Here is a 6,124-nt window from a genome sequence, read left to right on the forward strand (position 1 = left end):
TAGGAAAAACAAAGATGCTTTTCTCATTGTAGATTTCACATATCAGGGCTCCTAAAAGTGGAAGAGAATTGTCTTTGGGGTCAACAGGGGTCCCACGAGTTTCAAAGTATCCTTCCCAGGGTGAATAAGCTTCCTGCTAAGAAGAGGGAATTCTTCCTATGTGTCTCCCAAGAGCAGTGTTCTCCTTAGGCCAGCTTGTGCCTCAGCAGGAAGTGCCAACACTTGCAATCCTGGGCTGACCCCACCTTCCAGAACCTGGTTCCTTTCAGGATTTTAAGAACACAGATTCTGATACTCAGAAATCAGCTTTGTTTTGGAGATTGGGGTGAGATGCAAAAGAGGAAGAGAATTGCCTGAATTGTCAGGACTTTGGTTTAACATCTTATTTCTTAGACCCACCAGGCTTTCTGCATGTGTATGTGTTTGGGATTGAGAACTTGGAAGGTGGAGAGACCTCTGCAGTCTAAGCAGGGATTCTGTTTGTCTCCACAGTGTGGTATGCTTTTCAATAGTTTTACAAAACCATCTTTCCACGGTTTCCACAAAAAGTTGAGGATTTGGGGAATGATGGTAAAGGTCAGCTTGATTACATACTAAGCAGTGTACTTCCAGGCATTTATTTGGTTGCTGTAATCTGAGAGGGCAGCAGGAGGTATTTGAGAGAGCACAAGCCTGTGAATCCAGAGACCTGGATTCTTGTCTTGACTCTGCCACTAATGAGACCCTGTATGACTATGAAGAAACCACTTGCTCACTCTTGAGCTCAGCATCCCTATTTGTAAGAAGACAAGATTGATACTGTGATTCAAACGGCACTTTCCTAATCTAACATTCTAGTTCACATGCATTGTTGTCTTCCTCAAGGGCCAAACCCTCAGTGCCTCATCTCAGAGGAAAGCATAGACTTGGTCCTTGATGATTTCTGTGACATTTTGTTGGGTCCTACCAGGCAATCAGCAACTGAACTTAATTCTGAACCTTTGTAACAGGGTTGTCAGCAGGGTCCCCTGTTCAAATTGGAACAGTGAAAACTTAATGTCAAATAAAGTGCTGGCATTCTTTAAAGTTTAGCATAAAACAGTAATAAAATATGCACCCCCTGCCTTCCTGAGCATTATGCTCAATCCTGGCTTTCCAGCTGTCACTAATCTTTTTTACAAAAATGTTCATGTGCTCAATAATAGGCAATTTTTGTCACAAAAATGGAAAGTATGCAAAGTATTGAGTCAAATTATTTCTGTCTTTATGAGTCTCTCCAAACTGAATGAGCAGCAGTACTTAATGAAGGCACTATTCTTTTTTAAAAATATTTTTTAAAGACTTTATTTATTTAGTTTTAGAAAGAGGGGAAGGGAAGGAGAAAGAGAAGGAGAGAAACACCAATGTGTGGTGTGTGGTTGCATCTCACTCACAATCCAGGCATGTACCCTAACAGGGAATCGAACCAGTGACCCTATGGTTCACAGGCAAGCACTCAATGCACTGAGCCACACCAGCTGGGGATGAAAGCATTGTTCTGCAATCCATGCTTTAACATTACAAATGGTTTGAATGTCTTACATCTATCAATCTCAACAGTCACCTATCCCTCCTAACCCACAAAACACTGAGTTTTCTTTGTTTACCTTTACAAAACATAAGATTCAAATATTAAAAGAAGAGGATAATACCAGGGTAATGTGTATGCTAAATGAATGTCTGCTGCAAAAGCAAGATGATACCTGGAATGGGGTTCATGGAAGTCCCTGAACATGCAGACCAATGACTGCATTTCTCTTGATGTAGGATTCCAACCATTTCACTAACAGTGAAACTGTTCACTTCTCTCTGACAGTAAATGGAAGAGTCAATTCATATAGGGTTTTTAAAGCTATGATAACCCAAGGCCTAGGGACCATGCGCAGTAGGACAGACTTGGCTCCTGTCACAGTCACATCACTTCTTTGTGCCTCAGTCTCTGCTCTTATAAAATAACCTGGCCAGATACCTTCAAAAAGCTGGTTAGTAGTATAGTAAAGAGGAATCCAATCTCAAATGAGCTTTTATAAAAAGGAAGTAGCATAGGTTTGGAAAGCCCATCACCCCAAGATTTAGTCATAGGTCTCTGAGCTTTCTTAGTGCCTCATTTTTCTCATACTCAAAAATGGGGCTAAAGATAGCTACCTTATTGGATTGTAATGTGAGTTAACTAAAATAATCTACTGAGAGCACTTAATCTAGTTCCTGGGAAAGTAGACCTTCTGTATCTTCATTTCTCTTCCTTTTTGACTCTCAGCACCCTTGGTTTGAGCTCTTTGGTATATTTAATGACAGGTGGTTGGCCATGAGCCTAATTGTGACCTAGGATGGCTTTGGCCTCATCTCATTTCTTTATCTGCTCTCTTTCCTCACCCCCTTCAGACTTCTCCAGTGCTCTTCTGTTTGGTGTCCCATGGGGGAGGATACCCTCTGATCCATTCAATTACACTGAGAAGTGAGACATCTGCAAGAGAGGGGGAAGAGGGCAATGCTTACTCCTGATGAAGGATTGCTGAAACAAAATGCTATGAAATGTGTATAACAGGGTAATGGAGAGGATGTTTGGGAAGCTGAGGTAGAGAGTAGAAAAGAGTTATAAGTAGAGAATTTACAAGGCTAACCCCACTCTAAACTATGGTTACTAATTTTCAGCTGCATCCACTTCAAAAATAAATAGTTGATCAACTGGTCAAACTAAAGCAGTGAGGTTGAAAAACAGTATCAGTTTTGCATGAGCCAGAGCTGAGCCCTGGGCCAGCAGCACTAGCTCACAGTGTCAGAGTAGAGAAGCACCAAGAAGGATGCCATGAAAACAATGTCTGAAGTCTCAGTTTTGCCTCTAGCACACTGTGTGACTCTGGAGCAATTGCTTGACATAGCTAGGACTTACTTGCTGACCTTGGTAAACTGAGAGGCTGCATTAGATTACCCTGAAGGCCTATTCCAGCAGGAGCTTTCTGTGATATAAGCTATGCTAGCTAATGAGAACAGCTGGGGAAGGACGCCACTCTCTTTTGCCTTTGTGTCAAAAATGTCAGCAAAAAATGCAGTACCAAAGATGACCCTCCAGCTAGCTAGTAGCTGACTTGGGAAAGCAGGACTTACTGAGAAGCAAACTTTCTTAGATCACATGAGTAAGATGGAAACTTGAAAAGAAGTCTTCTGGGCTTCTACTGACTGACTTGGGTGAAATTCAAAACTAAAAGACTGGGAGAAAGAGTTGAGAACTGACCTGCAACTGACACAAAAGCCCTGGGTAGGTTTAACAATGATAATAATAACAAGAAGCCCTGGCTGGTGTGGCTCAGTAGATTGAGCACTGGACTGTGAACCGAGAGGCAACCACTTATCCATGTTTCCCTCCCTCTCTTTCTCCCTCCCTTCTCGTCTTTCTCACAATAAGTAAATAAAATCTTTTAAAATAAGAATAAAAAAAAAAAGAATAGTTCAGGAAAAAACTAAATTATTTTTAAATTTTTTATCCTCACCTGAGAACCTTTTTCATTGCTTTTAGAGAGAGAGGAAGAGAAATAGAGGCAAACATCTTTGTGAGAGAGAAGCATTGATTGGCTGGCACCTGCATGCACCCAAACCAGGAATTGAACCCACAACCTAGGTATGTACCCTAACGGGAAATCAAACCAGCAACCTTTCAGTTACAGCATGGTACTCCAACCAACTGAGCCACACTGACCAGGGCAACAAATATATGAGAGAAATCTTACATGTCACAAACTAAATGAGAATTAATTTTTAATAAGAGAAAGACTAGTAGTGAATAAAGCCTTTAATTGGGCTTTACAGCAAAACCTAGAGACACGCCTACTTTTCATGTACATATTTTGAAGGTCCACACTTCACTAAATGCCATTAGGATGCAGAAAAGCTACATTAGAGCACTGCTGGGGGGGAACAAACTTGGTAATGGGAATGCAGAATGGTACAGCCACTGTGGAAAGCAGTACCTCAAATAATTAAAGATGGAACTGCCTTTTGACCCACTGATTCCACTTCTGAGAATATATACAAAGAAACCCAAAACACTAATCCAAAAGAATATTTGTATATGTACCCCTATGTTCATTGTAACATTATTTACAATTGCTAAGATTTTGAAGCAGCCCAAGTGCCCACCAGTGGATGAATGGATAAAATAGCAGTGGTTATTTACACAATGGAATATTACTTGACCATTAAAAATAAGAAAATCTTACCTATTATGACAACATGGATGGAACTGGAGAGTATTATGCTAAGTGAAATAAGCCAGTTGGAGAAAGACAAATACCATATGATCTCACCCATATGTGGAATCTAATGAACAAAATAAACTGATGAACAAAATAGAAACAGACACATGGATACATGGAATAGACTGACAGCTGTCAGAGGGGAAGGGGGTTGAGGCGAAGGCTGGGTAAAAAAAGATGAAAGGATTAAGCAAAGAAAAAACTCATAAACACAGACAACAGTATGGTGATTGCCAGAGGGAAAAGGGGGTAAGGGAGGCAGAAAAGGATAAAGAGGAGGTAAATGATGATGGAAGGAGATTTGACTTAGGGTGGTGAACACACAATACAATATATAGATGATGTGTTATAGAACTGTATACCCAAAACCTATATAATTATATTAACCAATGTCACCCCAATAAGTTCAATAACATTTTTAATAAAAGACACTTTGAACTTTCATCTTTACTGAAAAAAACTTGCTTTAGTGGGTATCATCTTGTGGAAGATTTACCTGAAGCAGAAGACAATATTAAAATCCCTAATGAGGAGACAAAATGCAAGTTGGTAGGGCTGAATGAAAGGTTAGAAATGTGACTGGGCATGGTTAAGATGAGGACAACATGTCGATGATGCCAGTTACAGTGCTCTGCACAATGATAAGAGATGGCTGGACTTGGTGATGTCTCCTGTAAGCTAATCTAAGAATGGTTAGCAAATTATGCCAATAATAACTCCTGTACTGAAAATCTATTATGTGTTTGGTTTTTTACTAGACACTTTACACATCTTCTCTCAATTAACCTTCTTAGCAACCCCATGAGGTAGTTAACTTTTGTACTTATTTTACAGATGAATAAAGTGGCATTCAGAGTTACAGCCACACAGCTAGGAAATAGTGGAACTGGGACTGGGACCCAAATTGTGTCTAATTAGACAGCCTATAATAACTCTGTTGCTCCAATGATTCTCATCCAGCTCAAGGATGTCTTGGCATGACCTGGAGAATATGAGTCATCCTGCCCCAAAATGGCATTATCAAGAGACTGAGATAGGCATCAATCCTAGGCAGGAGAGCCGGTCAAAGAGGAATCATCAGGTGTATGTGTATGTGTACATGTGCACATGTGTGAGCTCATGCACATGCTCTGAGGGCACTGAAGAAAATAGAGGGCAGGGTCCCAGAGCCAGAACTTTAGCAAAGAGAGAAGTAGAGATCCAGACACTGCTGATGGGGTAAGTCAATATATACATAGCCTTGGGATGTCACTCACACTAGTCTGATACTGTTATTTTTTGGAATTGTCATGAGCAACCTTGTCCAGTTTACTAAGCAATAACCTTCTAGAAGGCTAGAACCTTAGCTTCTTCATTTAAAGAAATTCCCCATAGTGCCCAACAATGATAATATTTGGTTTAGGGCTTTTCAGTTTACCAAATACTTTCACAAACACTGACTGGACCTTAACAACTTAGCAAAACAGCTGTTATTGTCCTCACCTTATATATGAGGAAATATAGTCTCTGGGTCCTGAAGAAATTTGGCCAAGGGCACACAGCTTGCATGAAGTTGCCACTGTTGACCACTCCCTTAATCTGTCCAGGTACACATGCCAACACGAGGTAATGCCCAGAGGACCTCACAAAGGATGTAGCACTGAGTAGATGCTCAAGAGATGTTATTTTTCCCCTAACTTGAGAAATTATGACTAAAAATATTTTCTTTCCACTAACCACATCCTACCCCAATATCTTCACCAGAGACTGGACCATGTTTGCAGAGAACTTAGCATTCATATAAGGAAATACAGTTAACATGCACAGACATGAAGATAATGAATGCCTGACTAATCTGTTGCATTGGCTTTAATGCA

Source organism: Phyllostomus discolor, chromosome X (genome assembly GCF_004126475.2).
Source record: "Phyllostomus discolor isolate MPI-MPIP mPhyDis1 chromosome X, mPhyDis1.pri.v3, whole genome shotgun sequence".
Taxonomy (NCBI): Eukaryota; Metazoa; Chordata; class Mammalia; order Chiroptera; family Phyllostomidae; genus Phyllostomus; species Phyllostomus discolor.